Source organism: Bombina bombina, chromosome 4, assembly GCF_027579735.1.
Source record: "Bombina bombina isolate aBomBom1 chromosome 4, aBomBom1.pri, whole genome shotgun sequence".
Classification (NCBI taxonomy): Eukaryota; Metazoa; Chordata; class Amphibia; order Anura; family Bombinatoridae; genus Bombina; species Bombina bombina.
In genome coordinates this window covers 409,998,862-410,024,081 of record NC_069502.1, presented here as the reverse complement: position 1 = coordinate 410,024,081, position 25,220 = coordinate 409,998,862, and the positions used below count along the sequence as shown (strand labels likewise).

General features: G+C 40.2%; 1 protein-coding gene across 1 annotated transcript in view; it reads right to left on the bottom strand.

The window, feature by feature from the left end:
- ATP13A3 (ATPase 13A3) overlaps positions 1-25,220 on the bottom strand; it is a gene marked incomplete in the record, with an annotated part of 582,093 nt that overhangs the window by 444,700 nt on the left and 112,173 nt on the right.

The following is a 25,220-nucleotide window of genomic DNA, read 5'->3' as shown; positions in this document are numbered from 1 at the left end:
TGCATCACATCTTAATTGTACAAGATGTGACACTATTATATCAATATTCCAAAACAAAGCCAATTAAACTTTTATAAACAAGGTGTGAATAGGCAACTGTTATTACTGATGCAACTTAGATGTAACAAGAACATGGTTTGCTTTAAAAGTCTGCATTTCCATAGAAATGCATATAATGCAATGCACTATTTTTGTTTAATAAGAAGGTACTTTAAAAGGGATATGAAACCCACATTATTTCTTTAATGATTCAGACAGAGCATGCAATTTTAAGCAACTTCCTATTTTATTCCTATTATCAATTTTTCTTTGTTCTCTTAGTATCTTTATTTGAAAAGCAGGAATATAAGCTTAGGAGCCACCAATCAGCAAGCGCTACCCAGGATGCAGAACCAAAAATGGGTTGGCTCCAAAGTTACATTCCTACTTTTCATATAAAGATACCAAGAGAACAAAGAAAAATTGATAATAAGAGTAAATTAGAAAGTTGCTTAAAATAGCATGCTCTATCTGAATCATGAAAGAAAAAAATTTGGTTTCATATCTCTTTAAGCAAAGTAATACTTGAATAACAATCTTGAAGAAGGTATGCAAATGGAGTAATGTATCTCTACCATACCGATATACATAAATTCCATATATATTTATATTAAAATAAATAATTAATTGCCTTTAATTTAATCCCTAGCCAGCACCTCCTGCACACCCTATGGAGCCACTCTGGAAACTCAGTCTCTGATTGGTACCTTAGCCGGATTAAAATAAAAATATTTACAAATTAATTATTTAATTAACCAACAATATGCTTGGGACAAAATAGGCTACTTTTATATTTCAGTTTCACATCTCTTTAAAAAGCAGTGTCACCCAAGAGAAGGAATGTAAACAAGGAAAATGAAACGTACAATTTTGCAATACATTTTACTAAACTTAAGTGTATGTGGTCACAACCGGTCAATATTATCTATGAGTTATGTAGTTCCCATAAAGTATGCATTGCCATGAAAAAATTACAACACTTTTAAACATTTAGACATACATTAACAGGGCTATGCATCACAGTGATTTTATTTAGAACAAAATACAACAATATGAATCCATTTAATAAACAGAAATAAATACTTTGCTTATTATAGTGTTCAAGGATCATAATAATGGAACAAATAGAAATACATTTATCAGGTAAGCATAAATTATTTCTTGGTGGTGAGAGTCCACAAAATTCCTTACTGTTGGGAATTCATCACCTGGCCACCAGGAGGAGGCAAAGACACCCTACAGTAAAAGCTTTAATATCTCTCTCACTTCTTGTTCCCTCCCAGTATTTCGTATAGCCAAGAACAGGAAGAATAAGAAAGGAAAATAGTAGGGTAAAGAGGAGCAAACTAGAACTGCCACCATAAACAGACTGGGCTAGGTCATGAACTCTCACCACCAAGAAAGAAATTAATTTATCAGGTAAAGCATAATTTATGTTTTCTTTCTAATGGTGGTGAGAGTCCACAAAATTCCTTACTGTCTGGAACTAATATCCAAGCAGAGTCCACTAAAAGAGGGTGGGACAAAAAAAAAAAAAGAAGGCAGGCACCTATTTACCATGAACTATAGGACCTACCAACCAAAAGTTACTTCAACCGAGACAAATATCAAACAATGATATGACGTAACATACACCAAATGAGCTGAAATACACAAAGAGGGAAGGAAACTGAACCGCTTCCACAAGAGAATAGACGCCTCAACCATAAAGCTACAGTAAAAAAAATGTATGCACTTCGGCCCTTACGTTCTCCAGAAAATAAAGTAACTAGAAGACTACTCAAAGACTCCAGTAGCCGGAAAAACACAAACTTTAAAAGTTAAAATGCCCGGACTACTTTCAGGAGGCGTGATAAGCACACTGAATAATATGGCAGATAAGAATCTAAGTTTAAACGATTGAAAGTACAAAAAAAAAAATCCTTTAGAACCCAAATTAAGATTCAATGGGAGAAAACACAAAAGGAAAGTTAACAACAGGACTGAAAATAACCAGAGCTGGAACAAATGTCTGATTACTTTCAGACAGCCTTTTTTGGTCTTCCAGTTAACAAGACGCAGAAAGAAATCTTTGAAAGCACTGGCTGAAAAAACTAATAATATTTTAGCCCTCCAGAATCCGATTCGGGAAATCTGAACATCACACTGTGAATAATCCCTAGTTGAACACTAAGAAGATCCACCAACCACACCTAGAGAAAACTTCTTAGATACAGTCAAGTTAAACACTCAAACTCCAGGCAGATACGTAAGAGCTAGAAGACCTTGTGAAAGAAAATATCCTTAGATAACAGGCCTAAACACTGTTAGAGTCAACCCAAGAAGCGATAAACAGTAAAAAGTGGATCAGCACCCAATGTCTTCTGAGACTAACACTTGAGCAAAGAAAATCGATGAAAACCTCACCTATTTGATACTCACCAAGTCATAATGGTTGTCTGAGACCTCAGATAAATATGTGGAACTGATTATACAGAAAAGAAACAGGTTAAAGGACCGACTAAGCCTGAAATACCTCCAAAGGTTCCACGTAGAGTAAGATATATAAAAGTTACCTCACCTAGGGAGGGTACCAACTCCTTGATACCCTTAATCTCTATGCCTTACTCAAATGCAAAAAGGCTGGCGCCCGTGGAAAACAGAATTTATGTTTACCTGATAAATTACTTTCTCCAACGGTGTGTCCGGTCCACGGCGTCATCCTTACTTGTGGGATATTCTCTTCCCCAACAGGAAATGGCAAAGAGCCCAGCAAAGCTGGTCACATGATCCCTCCTAGGCTCCGCCTTCCCCAGTCATTCGACCGACGTAAAGGAGGAATATTTGCATAGGAGAAATCATATGATACCGTGGTGACTGTAGTTAAAGAAAATAAATTATCAGACCTGATTAAAAAACCAGGGCGGGCCGTGGACCGGACACACCGTTGGAGAAAGTAATTTATCAGGTAAACATAAATTCTGTTTTCTCCAACATAGGTGTGTCCGGTCCACGGCGTCATCCTTACTTGTGGGAACCAATACCAAAGCTTTAGGACACGGATGAAGGGAGGGAGCAAATCAGGTCACCTAGATGGAAGGCACCACGGCTTGCAAAACCTTTCTCCCAAAAATAGCCTCAGAAGAAGCAAAAGTATCAAATTTGTAAAATTTAGTAAAAGTGTGCAGTGAAGACCAAGTCGCTGCCTTACATATCTGATCAACAGAAGCCTCGTTCTTGAAGGCCCATGTGGAAGCCACAGCCCTAGTGGAATGAGCTGTGATTCTTTCAGGAGGCTGCCGTCCGGCAGTCTCGTAAGCCAATCTGATGATGCTTTTAATCCAAAAAGAGAGAGAGGTAGAAGTTGCTTTTTGACCTCTCCTTTTACCAGAATAAACAACAAACAAGGAAGATGTTTGTCTAAAATCCTTTGTAGCATCTAAATAGAATTTTAGAGCACGAACTACATCCAAATTGTGCAACAAACGTTCCTTCTTTGAAACTGGATTCGGACACAAAGAAGGCACGACTATCTCCTGGTTAATGTTTTTGTTAGAAACAACTTTCGGAAGAAAACCAGGTTTAGTACGCAAAACCACCTTATCTGCATGGAACACCAGATAAGGAGGAGAACACTGCAGAGCAGATAATTCTGAAACTCTTCTAGCAGAAGAAATTGCAACCAAAAACAAAACTTTCCAAGATAATAACTTAATATCAACGGAATGTAAGGGTTCAAACGGAACCCCCTGAAGAACTGAAAGAACTAAATTGAGACTCCAAGGAGGAGTCAAAGGTTTGTAAACAGGCTTGATTCTAACCAGAGCCTGAACAAAGGCTTGAACATCTGGCACAGCTGCCAGCTTTTTGTGAAGTAACACAGACAAGGCAGAAATCTGTCCCTTCAAAGAACTTGCAGATAATCCTTTCTCCAAACCTTCTTGAAGAAAGGATAGAATCTTAGGAATTTTTACCTTGTCCCAAGGGAATCCTTTAGATTCACACCAACAGATATATTTTTTCCATATTTTGTGGTAGATTTTTCTAGTTACAGGCTTTCTGGCCTGAACAAGAGTATCAATGACAGAATCTGAGAACCCTCGCTTTGATAAGATCAAGCGTTCAATCTCCAAGCAGTCAGTTGGAGTGAGACCAGATTCGGATGTTCGAACGGACCTTGAACAAGAAGGTCTCGTCTCAAAGGTAGCTTCCATGGTGGAGCCGATGACATATTCACCAGGTCTGCATACCAAGTCCTGCGTGGCCACGCAGGAGCTATCAAGATCACCGATGCCCTCTCCTGATTGATCCTGGCTACCAGCCTGGGGATGAGAGGAAACGGCGGGAATACATAAGCTAGTTTGAAGGTCCAAGGTGCTACTAGTGCATCTACTAGAGTCGCCTTGGGATCCCTGGATCTGGACCCGTAGCAAGGAACCTTGAAGTTCTGACGAGAGGCCATCAGATCCATGTCTGGAATGCCCCACAATTGAGTAATTTGGGCAAAGATTTCCGGATGGAGTTCCCACTCCCCCGGATGAAATGTCTGACGACTCAGAAAATCCGCTTCCCAATTTTCCACTCCTGGGATGTGGATTGCAGACAAGTGGCAGGAGTGAGTCTCCGCCCATTGAATGATTTTGGTCACTTCTTCCATCGCCAGGGAACTCCTTGTTCCCCCCTGATGGTTGATGTACGCAACAGTCGTCATGTTGTCTGATTGAAACCGTATGAACTTGGCCTTTGCTAGCTGAGGCCAAGCCTTGAGAGCATTGAATATCGCTCTCAGTTCCAGAATATTTATCGGGAGAAGAGATTCTTCCCGAGACCAAAGACCCTGAGCTTTCAGGGGTCCCCAGACCGCGCCCCAGCCCACCAGACTGGCGTCGGTCGTGACAATGACCCACTCTGGTCTGCGGAAGCTCATCCCCTGTGACAGGTTGTCCAGGGACAGCCACCAACGGAGTGAATCTCTGGTCCTCTGATCTACTTGTATCGTCGGAGACAAGTCTGTATAGTCCCCATTCCACTGACTGAGCATGCACAGTTGTAATGGTCTTAGATGAATTCGCGCAAAAGGAACTATGTCCATTGCCGCTACCATCAAACCTATAACTTCCATGCACTGCGCTATGGAAGGAAGAGGAACAGAATGAAGTATTTGACAAGAGTTTAGAAGTTTTGATTTTCTGGCCTCTGTCAGAAAAATCCTCATTTCTAAGGAGTCTATTATTGTTCCCAAGAAGGGAACCCTTGTTGACGGAGATAGAGAACTTTTTTCTACGTTCACTTTCCACCCGTGAGATCTGAGAAAGGCCAGGACAATGTCCGTGTGAGCCTTTGCTTGTGGAAGGGACGACGCTTGAATCAGTATGTCGTCCAAGTAAGGTACTACTGCAATGCCCCTTGGTCTTAGCACCGCTAGAAGGGACCCTAGTACCTTTGTGAAAATTCTTGGAGCAGTGGCTAATCCGAACGGAAGTGCCACAAACTGGTAATGCTTGTCCAGAAATGCGAACCTTAGGAACCGATGATGTTCCTTGTGGATAGGAATATGTAGATACGCATCCTTTAAATCCACCGTGGTCATGAATTGACCTTCCTGGATGGAAGGAAGAATTGTTCGAATGGTTTCCATTTTGAACGATGGAACCTTGAGAAACTTGTTTAGGATCTTGAGATCTAAGATTGGTCTGAATGTTCCCTCTTTTTTGGGAACTACGAACAGATTGGAGTAGAACCCCATCCCTTGTTCTCCTAATGGAACAGGATGAATCACTCCCATTTTTAACAGGTCTTCTACACACTGTAAGAATGCCTGTTTTTTTATGTGGTCTGAAGACAATTGAGACCTGTGGAACCTCCCCCTTGGGGGAAGCCCCTTGAATTCCAGAAGATAACCTTGGGAGACTATTTCTAGTGCCCAAGGATCCAGAACATCTCTTGCCCAAGCCTGAGCGAAGAGAGAGAGTCTGCCCCCCACCAGATCCGGTCCCGGATCGGGGGCCAACATCTCATGCTGTCTTGGTAGCAGTGGCAGGTTTCTTGGCCTGCTTACCTTTGTTCCAGCCTTGCATTGGCCTCCAGGCTGGCTTGGCTTGAGAAGTATTACCCTCTTGCTTAGAGGACGTAGCACTTGGGGCTGGTCCGTTTCTGCGAAAGGGACGAAAATTAGGTTTATTTTTGGCCTTGAAAGACCTATCCTGAGGAAGGGCGTGGCCCTTGCCCCCAGTGATATCAGAAATAATCTCTTTCAAGTCAGGACCAAACAGCGTTTTCCCCTTGAAAGGAATGTTAAGCAATTTGTTCTTGGAAGACGCATCCGCTGACCAAGATTTTAGCCAAAGCGCTCTGCGCGCCACAATAGCAAACCCAGAATTTTTCGCCGCTAATCTAGCCAATTGCAAAGTGGCGTCTAGGGTGAAAGAGTTAGCCAATTTGAGAGCATGAATTCTGTCCAAAATCTCCTCATAAGAAGAATCTTTATTGAGCGCCTTTTCTAGTTCATCGAACCAGAAACACGCTGCTGTAGTGACAGGAACAATGCATGAAATTGGTTGTAGAAGGTAACCTTGCTGAACAAACATCTTTTTAAGCAAACCCTCTAATTTTTTATCCATAGGATCTTTGAAAGCACAACTATCTTCTATGGGTATAGTGGTGCGTTTGTTTAGAGTAGAAACCGCCCCCTCGACCTTGGGGACTGTCTGCCATAAGTCCTTTCTGGGGTCGACCATAGGAAACAATTTCTTAAATATAGGGGGAGGGACGAAAGGTATGCCGGGCCTTTCCCATTCTTTATTTACAATGTCCGCCACCCGCTTGGGTATAGGAAAAGCTTCGGGGGGCCCCGGGACTTCTAGGAACTTGTCCATTTTACATAATTTCTCTGGAATGACCAAATTCTCACAATCATCCAGAGTAGATAACACCTCCTTAAGCAGGACGCGGAGATGTTCCAATTTAAATTTAAAGGTAATCACATCAGGTTCAGCTTGTTGAGAAATTTTCCCTGAATCTGAAATTTCTCCCTCAGACAAAACCTCCCTGGCCCCCTCAGACTGGTGTAGGGGCACTTCAGAACCAATATCATCAGCGTCCTCATGCTCTTCAGTATTTTCTAAAACAGAGCAGTCGCGCTTTCGCTGATAAGTGGGCATTTTGGCTAAAATGTTTTTGATAGAATTATCCATTACAGCCGTTAATTGTTGCATAGTAAGGAGTATTGGCGCACTAGATGTACTAGGGGCCTCCTGTGTGGGCAAGACTGGTGTAGACGAAGGAGGGGATGATGCAGTACCATGCTTACTCCCCTCACTTGAGGAATCATCTTGGGCATCATTTTCTCTAAATTTTGTGTCACATAAATCACATCTATTTAAATGAGAAGGAACCTTGGCTTCCCCACATACAGAACACAGTCTATCTGGTAGTTCAGACATGTTAAACAGGCATAAACTTGATAACAAAGTACAAAAAACGTTTTAAAATAAAACCGTTACTGTCACTTTAAATTTTAAACTGAACACACTTTATTACTGCAAATGTGAAAAAGTATGAAGGAATTGTTCAAAATTCACCAAAATTTCACCACAGTGTCTTAAAGCCTTAAAAGTATTGCACACCAAATTTGAAAGCTTTAACCCTTAAAATAACGGAACCGGAGCCGTTTTTATATTTAACCCCTTTACAGTCCCTGGTATCTGCTTTGCTGAGACCCAACCAAGCCCAAAGGGGAATACGATACCAAATGACGCCTTCAGAAAGTCTTTTCTATGTATCAGAGCTCCTCACACATGCATCTGCATGTCATGCTTCCCAAAAACAAGTGCGCAATAGAGGCGCGAAAATGAGGCTCTGCCTATGATTAGGGAAAGCCCCTAAAGAATAAGGTGTCCAATACAGTGCCTGCCGGTTATTTTACATAATTCCCAAGAATAAAATAATTCCTCAAAGCTATGAGGTATAAAATATGCTTATATATCAATCGTTTTAGCCCAGAAAATGTCTACAGTCTTAAAAGCCCTTGTGAAGCCCTTTTTTTCTTTATGTAATAAAAATGGCTTACCGGATCCCATAGGGAAAATGACAGCTTCCAGCATTACATCATCTTGTTAGAAATGTGTCATACCTCAAGCAGCAAAAGTCTGCTCACTGTTTCCCCCAACTGAAGTTAATTCCTCTCAACAGTCCTGTGTGGAAACAGCCATCGATTTTAGTAACGGTTGCTAAAATCATTTTCCTCTTACAAACAGAAATCTTCATCTCTTTTCTGTTTCAGAGTAAATAGTACATACCAGCACTATTTTAAAATAACAAACTCTTGATTGAATAATAAAAACTACAGTTAAACACCAAAAAACTCTAAGCCATCTCCGTGGAGATGTTGCCTGTACAACGGCAAAGAGAATGACTGGGGAAGGCGGAGCCTAGGAGGGATCATGTGACCAGCTTTGCTGGGCTCTTTGCCATTTCCTGCTGGGGAAGAGAATATCCCACAAGTAAGGATGACGCCGTGGACCGGACACACCTATGTTGGAGAAATAGGTTTTTCCTGTAAGAAAATTTAAAATCATCCACAAGAAAAACTGGACTGGGAAGAAGTCTACTAAAAAGTCTTCATTGTGAAAATTGGGTAATCGACACTGATTACAGAAATATTGACGGTAGAAAAAAAATATCAGCAAGGTAAAGTACTGAACTTAACATCTAACAATGTGCAGTAGAATTAAAATTTATATTTGAAAGCACATTCAAGATACCAGTGGATGTAGATGGTTTCAAACTGCAAACCTTCTGCCTGCTAGGCAGCTAAGCTAATCATAGAACCACTACAGCTGGTTCTAATATAGTAAACCGTCTGAATTATAGAAATATAGTTGAAAAGAATATGCTACAAAACAATACTAAACTATATACACAGCAATATGCAGTACCATTACAGTAATGCGCACTCTCACACTGAGTGAATTAAAATATCAGTTTTAACAAACCAGCAGCTAACACACTAATGCATACAGATGCTGGTTAGACAAAAATAAAACCATAGAGCCTATATTCTGAATGACTACACAGAAGCAATATCTATAGTGTGCACCATAACATAAGAATAATAAAACTGTTCTTAATAAAAAAAATGACCCAGTAAAGCTTTTCACAAATAGTGATGGTACAGTACAGAAGTGCACACAAACATGGCATAAACCACTGAACTACCAATAAAGGTCAAATATGTCTTACTAGATAACAAATGCTGTGACCTTGTATGGAAAGGAAAACCTTGAAAAAAGCCACCCCTCTGCTCACGGTAAAGGAAACTCACCCCTTCCAGTGTTGCGCTCCTTACAGAGGACAGGCGAGACTGAAGAGTAGCATGGCCACCAGAGAAATAAACACGGAGTAGGGAGAGAGTGGACAAAATTAACGTGCTGTAGGAAGACTTAAAATCCACGTAAAAGAGTAGCTAGAGCGCAAAATCAATGCAGGAAATACCTATTGAAAATCTCCCCTCCGGAGAAAAAAAGCTTGCGCTAAATGTTGGGACACAAAAGACAAACTCATAGCCTTTTGCTTAATTGGCTGGAATGCTAACCAGCAAGCTACAGTACTTTGCTCTGAGAAAAATGCTAGATCTGGCACCTTGTAACCGGAGCAGACATATAAAGGGACCAAACAATGAAATGTAACTCTATTTGCCAAATAAAGTGTGCACATAACAAACACATATTACTAACATGAAACAGTCTATTATTTGTATGGATGATAGCCCAACTGAGATGCCATCCTGCTGTATGCCGGCTATGAGGGACATATAACAATGTTCCTGATAGCCTCTATTAAACACACAGTAAGTGTACTGAACAGGTTGCTCAACCATGACAGAGTTCAGTAAAAAAAAAAACTACCCACGAGAAATGCTGGCCTAAAGGCCTGGATCTCAGTGAAAGATAGACCAATAGTAACTTCAACCTACCCATTATTCATAGACTTCTACGCAAATTGGGACAAGATCCTATACATTTCGACGAATATATCCTAAAAATAATCCCTACTGACACCTACCTACCAAAATCTTACAGTGCCATGGAACCATAAAGAGAAAGAGCTAAGTCAAAAAACACCCTTTAAGGACTGGACACTTGCAGCACTAATTGAAGGGAGCAGGCTTAAGCCACTTAGTGAGATAAAAGAAATTATGCCAGACATAAACATGATTCACTCTCAACTCAATCACTTTCTTGCGACAAGACAAGTGGCCCCATTTGAAAATATATGTCTGCGAAATACCCCTACTGCACATGCAATATCATTATCATACAAATTCCAGCTAGTAGAGGACACACATACCCTTCCTTCATACACTAAAGCCTCGGAAAAGGAATTACAAACTGAAATAAAGAACCAAGATTGGCAGGTAACATTCCAGATCACAAAAAGCACCTCAATCTCTACAAAAATACAAGAATCCAGCTACAATTTTTTATCCAGGAGGTACCTCACCCCCAGTAGGTTACAGCGCATTTATAAATCAGCCTCGGGTAAGTGTTGGAGAGACTGCGGAAGGGACGGAACACCTACACACATTTGGTGGGACTGCCCTAAGCTAGACACATACTGGGTGGGGATTCTTGACCACATAGAGTACACAATAGGGAAACCACTACAGAACAGCCCCAAAACACTATTGTACTTATCACTACCTAAACTCGAGTATAAACCAAATAGAGCCTTGATGTTGGTTATGTTAAATAGTGCTAAAATGCTAATTCTGAAGCATTGGAAGTCGTGGACAGTTCCAACAGTAGAGGAGTGGAAACGGCAAGTAGACACCCTGATCCATTTAGAAAGATATCACCACATCCAACAATGGACAGCAGACATACACAAACTCATGTTAGAGCAGTGGACTGAATCCAAACTTTTCCCAGAGTAGTGCACTTCAACTAGTAGCACCAAAACACTGAGAAACAAACACTCCTATATTGCCCGCAACACCACACCTGTAAAGTAACCGAGAGGAATCTTACCATTCAAATAACAAGGTAAATACACTTGCCACATCATATAACGATGTTTGAGAACCATTTATGTAACCTTCGATCTATATGTTTTTATAATATCCGTTTACAACACTGTATGGGTCAGAGCGCCCACATGGAAGCTGATAATTGACACCATTCTGGAACGACTGTATATGGACATTAAGCAGCAACAAAACAGAATTGTATAAGGCACTGGTTGCCAGCAGTTTAAATGTACAATGAAAAGCACAGTACTTTGAATATTTTGTACAATTCGTTTTTTTCAATAAAATTATTTTGAACACAAAAAAAACAAAAACTTCCTGCTCTATGATGTACATATGAGTATGTACCTACTGATAGTGTATGGGCATTGAAGACATGCAGGCACTTACCCACATGATACCCCCTCCACTGTTAAGAATCCTGAATATACTGTAGAGAGCCCATCCTGCACTGTAACTAACAATGGAGGATATACTGAGAGAGTACATCAGTATGGCCAAACAGGAGGAGGCTTAGGGAACTTTCCAGAGACAACCGTGGCAGGCTTGTGACCACAACTCCAAAGAGAAGATTTACAACGCACAGCCAAGTACACTCCTATTTCTCTCTCTTCTAGGAACTATCTATTGAGGGAGAATTGGGGTTAAAATCCAATTAATACAGAGTACCTCAGTCTTTGCCTCACTCCTTGACTAGGCAAAGAAATACTGGGAGGGGACAGGAAGAGAGATATTAAAGCTTTTAATGTAGGGTGTCTTTACCTCCACAAGGTGGTAAGGTGATGAATTCCCAACGGTAAGGATTTTTTTGGACTCTCAGCACCTTTAAAAAAAAAAATTACATGCTCTAATTTGTTAGAGAATGTAATTTTAAGACCAACAACACCCCAATTCAATGGGCCAGATTACAAGAGGCATGCTATTAAGCGATTTTGTTTGAGCGTAAGCTTCGATAGAAGTAATATTTTTGTGCGTGTGGGGTTGTGTGGGTATTACAAGATGAAAGTAAAAGGCTGGAGTACAAGCAAAACCCGACATGCGCTAACCAAATATTTCCTATAGAAGTCAAAGGAGAGCCCAGAAGAAGAAAAAATTAACATTTTTATTTTCCATTATTATGGCCCTTTAAAATCCCTGGCTTTACGGGCGTAAGTTTCTTAAAATAGTTAAGCCAAAACACAAGATCATAAGAATGGAATTGTTTATTAGCCGCAACTCTAAAACAACACGTTCCTTTTTCCCCTTCTAGTTTTGCAACCTAGTGAGACTATTAAAAAATATCTAAAAGAGGCATTCCCTTTCTTTCAAATCCAGGAAGTTCTTTGTACTTTAAGTTGGAACGTGACTTTAGCTTAATTTCTAATTACTTCTAAATGCAGGATATCCCTGTCATTTCTTATAGCAGATTTGGGTGATGTGAAAGATATATACATTGCCACCATATTAAATGAACATGACAAACACATCCAGTAATATAATATATAACCAGACCGTATAAGTGTGTGTGCTAATGTTTTTACTAGAGCAATTACATCAACAACTCAAGCTGCAATTAAAAATAATTAAACAAACATAAAAAGCATTGCTTTTTATCTGTCCTGTGTTCAATCAGTAGAGAGGTACTAGTCACACAACAGCATATTGTTAGCCACCGCCAATATATATTCTGTAGATTAATTAAAGGGATATGAAACACATTTTTTTTTTCTTTCATGATTCAGGTAGAGCATGCACTTTTAAGCAACTTTCTAATGTATTCCTATGATAAATTTGTCTTCGTTCTCTTGGTATCTTTATTTGAAAAGCAGGAATGTAAGCTTTGGAGACGGCCCATTTTTGGTTCAGCACCTGATTAGCGCTTGATGATTGGTGGCTAAATGTAGCCACCAATCATCAAGCACTACCAAGGATGATGAACCAAAATATATTCTGTACATTAATTAAAGGGATATGAAACACAATTTTTATTTCTTTCATAATTCAGGTAGAGAATGCACTTTTAAGTAACTTTCTAATGTATTCTATTATAAATTTTTCTTCGTTCTCTTGGTATCTTTATTTGAAAAGCAGGAATGTAAGCTTAGGAGACGGCCCATTTTTGGTTCTGCACCTGATTAGCGCTTGCTGATTGGTGGCTGAATGTAGCCACCAATCATCAAGTGCTACCAAGGGTGATGAACCAAAAATGGGCCGCTCTTAAGCTTACATTCCTGTTTTTAAAATAAAGATACCAAGAGAACAAACAAAAAATAATAATAGGAATAAATTAGAAAGTTGATAAAAATTGCCTGCTCTATCTGAATCATGAAAGAAAAAGAAAAATGATTTCATATCCCTTTAAAGTAAAATGGTTCAGTCATTTAATAATGAAAACAAATGCTTTTTTCAACACAGTTATACCCACAAATAAACTCCTGAATTGATCCATTTTACAACTGAAAGAGAACTTGACAGTGCACTTCAAGAGCTTTAAAAAAATAAAGGAAATTTGTATAATAGCTCCAAATGCACAGACATAAAACTTTTTTTTTTACTAAACAAAATATAGAAAGTTCTAAAATTAGCATTGTTAACTTTTTCTATAGAATTGGGGCCTGGACTACCAGGAGTAAATTGGAACATTATATACATTTGCATGCTCTCTCTCACTGATTTTCAAACCCGTCCTTAGGCCTCCCTAGATTGTGAGGATATCTATACTAAAGAACAGGTGAAATAATCAGCTGCTTAGTAAACAAGGTCAAATTACATGCTCTCATCCAAGGTAATCCTGACAATCTGACCTGTTAGGGAGGCCTGAGGACAGGTTTGAAAACTAATGGGCTGTCTGAACCATGAGAGAGAAAAAAAAACAATTTATGCTTATCATATAAATTCCTTTTCTTCTGGATAGGAAGAGTCCATGGCTTAATTCCTTACTGTTGGGAAATACAACACCAGGCCACCAGGAGAAGGCAAAGAAACCCCAGCCAAAGGCTTAAATATCCCTCCCACTTTCTCATTACCCCAGTCATTCTGCCGAGGGAACAAGGAAAAGCAGGAGAAACATTAGGGTATAAATGGTTCCAGAAGTATAAAATAAATAATAGGAGACCACCCATAGACAAGAAAAACGGGCGGGGGCCGTGGACTCTCCCTATCCGGAAGTAAAGGAATTTATCTGGTAAGTATAAATTATGTTTTCCTTCCTAAGATAGTGAGAGTTCCCAGCTTCATTCCTTACTGTTGGGAAAACTATACCCAAGCTCCAGAGGACACTGAATGAATAACGGGAGGGAACAAAAAGGAAGAGGCAGACCCTATTCTGAGGGCACTACAGCCTGCAAAACTTTTCTCCCGAAAACTGCTTCAGCCGAAGCAAAAACATCAAACTTGTAAAATTTTTAACAAGTATGTAAGGAGGACCAGGTAGCCGCCTTACAAATCTGATCCATAGACGCCTCGTTCTTAAAGGCCCAAGAGGAAGTCACTGCTCTAGTGAAATGAGCCGTTATCCTCTTAGGAGGACAATGTCCCGCTGTCTCGTAAGCTAAACGGATGACACTCCTTAATCAAAAAGATAGGGAAGTCGAAGTAGCTTTCAGCCTCTTACGCTTCCACGAAAAGACAACAAACAAGGAGGAGGATTGTCTAAACTCCTTAGTAGCCTGAAGATAGAACTTCGAAGCGCGAACCACATCTAAATTGTGAAGTAAGCGTTTCTTCGATGAAGGAGGATTAGGACACAAGGTAGGAACCACAATCTCCTGATTGATGTTGCGATCTGACACAACCTTAGGAAGAAAACCTAATTTAGTATGTAAAACTGCCTTATCTGCATAAAAATCAGATAAGGGGGCTCACATAGCAAAGCAGAGATCTCAGAGATGCAAAAGAGAACCTTCCAAGATAACAATTTAATGTCAACGGAATGCAGAGGCTCTAACGGAACCTGTTGCAAAACCTGAAGAACAAGATTTAGGCTTCAAGGAGGAGCCCCAGATTTAAACACAGGTCTAATCCTAATCAGAGCCTTAACAAACGACTGCACGTCTGGAAGCTCAGCCAGTCTCTTGTGCAATAAAACCGACAGGGCGGAAATCTGTCCCCTCGGGGAACTAGCAGAAAGGTCCTTCTCCAGCCCATCCTGGAAAAAAGATCCTGGCAACCTTAACTCTGTGCCAGGAAAAACCATGCTCTTCACACTAGAATAAGTAGGTCCTCCACACCTTGTGGTATATAGGCCGAGTAACTGGTTTACGAGCTTGAATAAGAGTATCAATGACACTCTCAGAGAAACCTCTCTTGGCTAAGTGTTAAATCTCCACGCATTCAGTCTCAGAGAATCTAGATTTTGATGAACAAATGGACCTTGTATCATGAGAACACCCCCACTAGATCTGTGAATCACGTCCTTTGCGGCCACGATGGAGCAATCAGGATTACTGATACCCACTCGTGCTTAATGCGGGCCACCACTCGAGGAAGAAGCGGTAATGGAGCAAAAAGATAAATGAGTTTCAACCTCCAGGGCACTGCTAGTGCATCTATTAGATCCACTTGGGGATCCCTCGACCCGTACCTGGGTAGATTAGTATTGAGACGGGACGCCATGAGATCCATCTCCAGCGTAACCCATACCCCACTTGCTACATATCTCTTCAAACACCTCGGGATGGAGAGACCATTCCCCTGGATGGAAGGATTGCCTGCTGAGAAAATCTGCCTCCCAGTTGTCCACACCCGGAATGTGGATCGCTGACAGTGAACAGCTGTGGGCCTCCGCCCACTCCAGAATCTGAGATACTTCCTTCATCCCCAAGGAACTTCTCGTCCCCCTGATGGTTAATGTAATCCAGCAAGGTTATATTGTCTGATTGGAATCTGATAAACTGGGACGAACCCAGAAGTGGCTAAGCCTTCAAAGCCTTGAAGATTGCCTGTAGTTCCAAAATTTTGATTGGGAGGGAAGACTCCTCCTGAGTCCACAACCCCTGTGCCTTCCTGGCACTGCAAACAGCTCCCCATTTGGATAGGTTTGAGTCCGTAGTCACAATCTCCAAGGTTGGTCTTAAGAAGTGTGTCCCTCGGGACAGATAATCTAGATAGCGCCACCAAGAGAGCGATTCTCTCAACCGGCTGTCTTTAATACAATCTGTTGAGACAGATCTGAATGATCACCGTTCCACCGCCTCAGCATGCACAGTTGTAAAGGTCTGAGACGGAACCTGGCAAAAGGAAAGATGTCCATGCAGGACACCATGATACCAATCACCTTCATACACTGAGCTACAGAGGGACTCAAGGAGGTCCAGAGGGCAAGACATGCCGAAGATAGCTTGCAATGTCTCATGGATATGGAGTCTATTATAGTACCTAGGAATTACACCCTGGTACTTGGGATAAGAGAACTCTTTTCCAAGTTTATCTTCCATCCATGTGATGGAAGAAGACTGAGAAGGGACTCCGAGAATTCTTCCGCAAGACGAAAGGATGGTGCTTGCACCAAAATATCGTCCAAGTATGGGGCTACTGCAATACCCTAAGGTCTGGCAACGGCTAGAAGAGCCCCCAGAACCTTCATAAAGATTTTTGGAGCAGTAGCTAGGCCAAATGGAAGGGCAATGAACTGGAAGTGCTGGTCCTGGAATGCAAACCTCAGAAACTGAAAGCGTTCCCTGTGGATTGGAACATGAAGGTAAGCATCCTTCAGATCTATAGTGGTCATAAACTGGCCTTCCTGAATTAAAGGAAAGATGGACAATCTTGAAGGAAGGGACACTAAGAAATTTCTTTAAGCACTTTAGGTCCAGAAATAGGTGGAAAGTTCCCTCCTTCTTTGGGACCACGGAAAGGTTTGAACAAAACCCCAAACCTCTTTCTTCGATGGGCACTGGGACAACAACTCAAAAGGAGAATAGATCCCGAACACACCCTAGAAAGGCATCTCTTTTTTCTTGTCTGGTAGACAGATTCGAGAGAAGGAATCTGCCCCTTGGCGGATGAGATTTGAAGCCTATCTTGTATCCCTGAGATACCAACCTCCAGGACCCACGGATCCTGTACGTCCTTGAACCAGGCAACTGAAAAAAGAGACAGTCTGTCCCCTACACAAGCCGATCCCGGATCGGGGGCTGCCCCTTCATGTCGATTTGTTTTCGCCGGGCTTCTTATTCTGCTTGGAATTATTCCAGGACTGATCCGGCTTCCAAGTACTCTTGGGTTGCTCGGGCTTGGAGGAGGATTATAGTCGTTGGGATTTGTCAGAACGAAAGGAACGAAAATTAGAAGATTGTCGTCCCTTAGACTTGTTCTTCTTATCTCTCGGTAGAAAGGCACCCTTGCCTCCGGTAACCGTAGAAATAACGGAGTTCAGGCCTGGACAAAATAAAATCTTTCCCTTGAAGGGAAGAGAAAGGAGTCTGGAATAGAAGTCATATCCGCAGACCAAGACTTCAACCAGAGCGCCTGGCGGGCTAGGACCGCAAAGCCAGAGGCCTTTGCATTTAGGCGAATAATTTGCATGTTCGCATCACGGATAAAAGAATTAGCAATTCTCAGAGCTTTAATTCTGTCTTGAATATCCTCAAGGGGAGACTCCACCTCAATGAGTTCCGACAAAGAGTCGCACCAGTAGGTAGCCACTCCCGCAACCGTGGTAACTGCAGCCGCCGGTTGAAACAAAAATCCTGTATGTTGAAACATCTTTCTCTGAAAGGTTTCCATTTTCTTATCCATCGGCTCTCTGAATGAAGAACTATCCTCAAGAGGTATATTAGTACGTTTAGCAAGCGTAGAGATAGCACCATCCACCTTAGGAATGGAACCCACAAATCAAGTTGAGAGTCCAGGAACGGGAACAACTTTTTAAAAGTAGACGAGGGGGAAAAGGAAGAACCAATTCTTTCCCATTCGTTCTTAATAATGTTCGCCATCTAAACCGGCACAGGAAAAGTCCAAGGAACTTTCCTGTCTTCGTAAACCCTGTCCAATTTAGGTATCATAGTTTCTTCAGGCAGCGTGGCCTCTGGAACCTCTAACGTAGATAGAATCTTCCTTAATAAAAAACGCAAGTGCTCAATTTTAAATCTAAATGATGGTTCCTCCGCAGCAGGAGGCATAGACGCTAAGGACTTCGACCCAGAAAGTTCACCCTCTGAAGCTACAGAGGTTAACTCATCATCGGATAACTAGAACATAATAGTTAAATCCGATAAATATTTAGATGACTCTGGCTCAGGAGAGCTATGTTTAAGCTTTCTCTTGCGTTTGTTAGAGCGAGGTAATGCACTGAGGGCTGCAGACAGAGTCGTTTGTAACTGCGCTGCAAAGTCCGCAGGAAAAAGGGCCCCTCCGGATGGAGGATTAGATGTGCTACGGGAACTGCATGTGGAGTGGATAATGTAGCAAGGGTAGTAATCTCACGGGATGCCGAGTCCTGAGAGGCAGACGGCTCAGAGGGACTAAGAGCCTTAGCAGGCTTGTCTCCCTTCTTAGACTTTATAACGGTGTTAAGGCATGTGGGACATAATTGAGTAGGCGGGAAAACCACGGCCTCCTCACAATATAAACAGGTATGATTTAGTACAGAAGGAGTACCTTCTAACATGTCAGAGTCCTCCATAGCTCAGGTTATACCCACAGGAGGACACAAATAAAAACTTTATTATAGAAAACTGAACCTTTATACTCCCAATGGCTAGGGTACTCATCACCACCTAGACCCAGACAGTTAACAGAGGAAACGCTCTCCTCAGGTTCAAGTCTCAGCCGGAATGGAGGAAATGAACTTAGACCACACCTGGTCACATGTAGTGCAAGACAGTACTTCCCCTGTTATTACAAGTACAGCAAGTAATAGGAGCCGTGCAACACTTTCAAAAACGAAAGTGAAACTTAAAAGTGAAACCTGTTTGTTTCAGCCAAAAACACACAGTCTATCAGCCCAGGAAAAAAATCACACAAAGCAGCATGTAAATAATTAATACACTGATTAATTAACCCCAGCTGTTCAATAAACCCCCTTCAGAGGTTATTAACCCTGGATACTATCAAGGTATAAAGGAGCCACACTGTGACCCAGTTATAGCGTTTTATGTGTAAAAATTGAAACGATCTTACCTCCAGGATCCATGCTGTGGAAGAGAACACAGCCTCTCAATTGTGACAGTATTATATCAGCACTCCTGACATGGACTTGAGTGAGAGAAAGCAGGCAGAAAAACTTGTCAACACTGATTGCTTAGGAGTTGTTAGCAGTAGTCTGGATGGTTTCGCAGAAAAACTTTCCCTGCATCTCCAGACTCTAACTTTTATCAATACTCTCACAAAGAGGTTGACATGACTACTTAAAACTCCAGTCCTATCTCGAAGGGCAGATACCCTTTTTCAGGACTCTCCGAATCTTCTGACACTTCTCTGCCACCACGTGACGAAAAGCAAAGAATGACTGGGGTAATGAGAAAGTGGGAGGGATATTTAAGCCCTTGGCTGGGGTGTCTTTGCCTCCTCCTGGTGGCCAGGTGTTGTATTTCCCAACAGTAAGGAATGAAGCCGTGGACTCTCCCTATCTTAGGAAGGAAAATTGGTTTTATGTCCCTTTAAGTTTCAAGACTCTGAATTAAATAATATCACTAATATTATTCCTTATGGTGTCCAACCAAAAGGGCTTTTATTTTAAAAATATCAATAGAGCTGCTTTCTCTATAGAAATCATAAGCTCTATCATTTGCATATAAGTGTGACTAGTAACTGCTTAAGCACATTGTATATATACAGGCACTGAACAAAGGTTTAAAAATACAAAGATCACCATATCCCTGGGAAAAATGTCCTTAGTGCTAAAATGCCCCAAAGTCAGGCACTGAATGCAGCCCCTCTTACAGAATGCACTACCATTATAGGCAACTGTCCCTTTTCTTTTTATGTTCTTAATTGTTACATATAAACTAAACACCTAGGTAAAATTTCATATGTAAAATGCCACGCTTTGCAGCTCTCTTACCTGTGTTTAACCCCTTTAAAGATAAAAAAAAAATATCTTTAATTATGTGGATTAGTTACCTGAATTGAGTACTGAACAAATACTGGCAAATCTGTACAAAGCAGAGTGGTTGGTTCACAGAACAGACTTCCTAGATGTGGTAAGGGAAAATGCTGTACAGGAATGAAGAAATCTTGGAATGTGTCCTGTTTAAAGGGATATGAAACCCAATAATTTCCTTGTGTGATTTAGATATAGCATGCAATTTTATACAATTTTCTAATTTACATCTAATAGCAATTTTCTTCATTCTCTTTGCATTTTTTGTTGAAAAGCAGGGACGTAAGTTCAGTAGTTGGCCCATGTCTGGAGCACTATATGGCAGCAGTTTTTTAAGAATGTTAGCCATTTGCAAGGGCACTAGATGTCCGCACTATTTCCTACCATGTAGTGCTCCAGATACCTACCTAGGTAGGAATGCCATGGGAACAAAACTAATTTGATATTAGAAGTAAATTGGAAGCTTTTTTTTTTTTTTTTAATTAGTATGCTCTGTCTGAAACACAAAAGAAAATGTTAGTGTTCCATATCTCTTTAACTCTACAATGTCCTGTTTGGGAACCTCAGGAAAAACTCTGAAGGCACATTACACCTTGACTGTGTTTTGTTCTAAGACCTTAATAGCTCCACTCCTTGTCCAGAGTGAAGACAAAACACTTTGATGAAAGTTATAATATTTAAAAATGTGAAAATGATATAAGAATTAAAAGGAATACCAATTTCTATTTGAGAGTTGTATGAACTATTAATACATATACAGGGTGATTCATGATAGTGCTAATTAAAGCTAAAGTTTATGTGAGTAACCACTATAGAATGCAAGCGTGGTCTGGTGTGTGCTAATGGTAATATATTATTACAGTTCCTTCTCTGGTTTATTTTCGACTTCCATTGAGAAAGTGTGTCTTGCAAAGGGGTGTTCCTTATATTTAAAGGGAAAGTTTACTCCAGAATTGTTATTGTTTAAAAAGATAATCCCTTTATCACCCATTCCCCAAATTTTGTATAACCAACACTGTTATATTTATATACTTTTTACCTCTGTGATTACCTTGTATCTAATAGTCCAAAAAGGTATGAACAAGGTCAATCTTCATAAAAAAAAACAAAATTTATTAAAGCTACATAAAATGCGCATAGGACAGGCTCACAGGGTGTAAAGTCAAACCAGTCAACAATGTAACAGCTTATGTGTTTCGGCTGACGCCGTAGTCATAGATGACTATACCTTGTATCTAAGCCTCTGTAGATTGCCCCCTTATTTCAGTTCTTTTGAAAGACTTGCAGTTTAGCAATCAGTGACCTCACATAAGTAACTCCAAGGGCGTGAGCTCAATGTTAGCTATATAGAAAAAAATGAACTAAAGCCCTCTAGCTGTGAAAAACTGTCAAAAGCATTCAGATAAGAGGCTGCCTTCAAGGGCTAAGATATTAGCATATAAGCGTACCTAGGTTTTGCTTTCAACTAAGAATGCAAAGAGAACAAAGCAAATTTGATGATAAAAGTCAATTGGAAATTTGTTTAAAATGACATGCCCTACCTGAATCATGGAAGTCCCTGCCTCTGCTAGTGGGCTGAACATGGGCATTCTATAAGCGTAAATAAAAGTTCTCTCCATGGCCTGGCGTATTTTCTAAATATTTTATCTTGCAAACTGAAAGATGGCAAGATTGTGTCAAAAGGCAGAAAACACTATTACCTTAATATAAAAACACAAGTATATGAAAAGAGAGGCAATTGTAGGACTGCTGAAAACAGTGTCATATGATTTGTACTAGCTACGGTAAAGAAGCACAAGTACATACAAACAAGTATGAGCATATTAAGAAGATAAGTGCATATGGGTTAGAGAAATAATATAAACCTTGCACAGTATATCATTAAAGTATGAATTTGCAAACAAAATCCATAAGGGCTATACACTATACAATGTGGAGCACTTGTTCATATACAAATACGGAAAGGTGAAAGTAAACATTACAGAGAATCTTAGCACGAGTATATGATACAACCTATTTTAATGACCAGGATAGCAATTAAAGGGACATAATACTCATATGCTAAATCACTTGAAATTGATGCAGTATAACTGTAAAAAGCTGACAGGAAAATATCACCTGAGCATCTCTATGTAAAAAAGGAAGATATTTTACCTCCCAATTTCCTCAGCTCAGCAGAGTAAGTTCTGTGTAAAATGTTATACTCAGCTGCTGCCCAGCTGCAGGTAAAAAAAAAATTAAGAAATGAACAGCAGCCAATCAGCATCAATAGTGCTGAGGTCATGAACTCTTTTACTGTGATCTCATGAGATTTCACTTAACTCTCATGAGATTTCATAGTAAACTTCCTTAAACTTAATAGGGAAATAAGATGAGAGTGCACGAAAGCTCGCTCCTTTTGCTGTCCCGGGACAGACATACTGATTTGCTGCTTAAAAGTCCTTTACAATGGGATGTGGCTACTGAGGAATTTTTTTAGGTAAAATATCTTTCATTTTTACATAGAGATGTTCAGGTGATAATTTTCCTGTCAGCTTTTTACAGCTATACTGCATCACTTTCAAGTGTTTAAACATTTGGGTATTAGGGCCCTTTAAGCACAGCCTGTGCTTCTTCATTTACATTTGGGTATCATGGCCCTTTAAGAGAATGTTTAAATCCCACCTTAAAGGGACATAATACTCATATGCTAAATCACTTGATGCAGTATAACTGTAAAAAGCTGACAGGAAAATATCAACTGAGCATCTCTATGTAAAAAAGGAAGATATTTTACCTCACAATCTCCTCAGCTCAGCAGAGTAAGTTCTGTGTAAAAAGTTATACTCAGCTGCTCCCAGCTGCAGGTTAAAAAAAAAAAAAAATGAAGAAATGAACAGCAGCCAATCAGCATCAGCAGTGCTGAGGTCATGAACTCTTTTACTGTGATCTCATGAGATTTGACTTAACTCTCATGAGATTTCATAGTAAGCTGAATAGGGAAATAATGCACGAGGCTCTTCCCTAAGCTGTCCCAGGACAGACATACGAATATGCTGCTTAGAAATCCTTTACAATGGGAGGTGGCTAATGAGAAACTTTTGAGGTAAAATATCTTTCTTTTTTACATAGAGATGTTCAGGAGATATTTTCTAGTCAGCTTTTTACAGCTATACTGCATCACTTTCAATTGTTTAAACATTTGGGTATTATGGCCCTTTAAGCACAGCCTGTGCTTCTTAATTTATCATAATATAACAAAACATAAAAACCAAACATAAATTAAAGTATGAACTAGAAGAACTTGCCCCTCAGTATATAACAACGCCTAATTAGATAATTATACTTTGTAGTGAAGCTCAATTGCAGCCTTCACTTCAATCTTGAGTAAGTTTATAAAAGTAAAAAAAAAACTGCTTGTAGGCATTTAAGAAACTCTTGTATATTACGAACAACAAAACTATATTCAAACTAGAACTCTAAGACTTCCGTATAAATACTGAGATGGCCCCAATTGGATATTTAACAGATATATATTGAAATCAGACAATATCATTGGCCAGACTTTTGCTCTCAATAGATCAAATATGCTGGAGTTAAATAAGCTATCACTGAGAGGTTTCGTTTACTAGTCTTAATCATAATGGTATATAATATGAGCATTTGCATCAGGGGAGCAAATTGACCTAAGGAACAAAATATTAAACAATATGCTGAGTACAGACGTATGTTAAGAGTATGTTAAGAATATGAAACATACACAATTACTACCAACGGACAGGGTTATAATTTACTGCCATAATTAACTAATATTAAGTAGTGAATACAATTTAAATTCAGAGAGTACAAATACGTAAGGTTAACTAATCACTACCAGTATAAAGAGGCTGCTCTATAAACCCATCATCACAAATGATTAACTACATAGGTGAAATTAAATAATATTTAAAATAACCAATTTAAGCTCAGTATTAATACAGGGCCACAACTGAACTTAAAAAAAAAAAACATAATAAGAAGCTATCAATGCACTTTGTGATGCAGTAAGGTTCCCAATAATTAGAAAGAAACAGAGCATTAGAGCAACCTTACTGCTCGTGTCAAATATGTTTTCAGCCAGTTCCGCTCCGCTTAGGATTCGAGGATAATGTCTGTGATATTTGCAAACATATTTGCTTTGTCCTACACCAGAAAGGCATTGTTTGGCAGAGCAGCAGTCTATTGCCAGAGACGGTGTGTAAGTTCGCATCCAAAAGGTCCACCATCTTCGTGCACAGCACCTGAGCTAGCTCCGGATTCAAAGTCTTTGTGATGGAGCATTGTATTATTGTCATGACAAGTCCGTTAGGAGAGGAGCTATCATATTTTTGTGAGACCTTCTGTCGACTGCATAGACTCTGATACTATCAGCGATTCCAGCAATCTTTTGTAACCTTTATAAAATTCTTCAACAGTAGTGATCTCCATACATTCTCCCCTGCGCTGGAGGGAGTTGAGGAAGAGGCAACCGATAAAGAGATAGCGAATAGCTCCTCATTGATATAATCATGCAGAGGAGTAAGCAGCATAGTAGCAAGTGAAGGAAACCTTGTTCCTGCAGTGGCTTCCTTAGTGCACTTTTTTACCACCTCCCCTACTTCCATGTGTAGTAACTTGCATTTCTTAATAGGAGTATCCAATGCAGGCAACAGTAATGGTAAAAGCTCATAAACAATGGTAATCGCAATGGCCATTGTAATCCGCAGTCTTAAGTATGCAACCGTTTTCTGTATGGGGATGTATAACACCCCGTCTTGGACTTTGCTTATACAGAAAGTCCTCCGTTATAGCTTACATTGCCTTCCAATGTAGAAGAGATGACTTTCCTCCTGTCTGCAAAAAGTTCCCAGAAACTTCACAATTTCGATCTCTCCCCAGTGAAGTTTACTTTCCCAGTGAGCTCTATAAATTTCTATGGAAGGTCTCTTGCAAATCACAGGAGCAGCCCCCTTGGAGAAAATAACCTGAAAATGGCCCCTGTGAACTTCCGTGTGGTTTTTCATATATGATGCCATGAATTTTAGATAATCGGACACTATATGTCAGAATGGACTTGGCTTTCCATAAGGATCCACTGAAAATATACTAGAATGCAAAAACCAATTAGATTTTTTTCTCAGATTTCTCCTTGGGGCA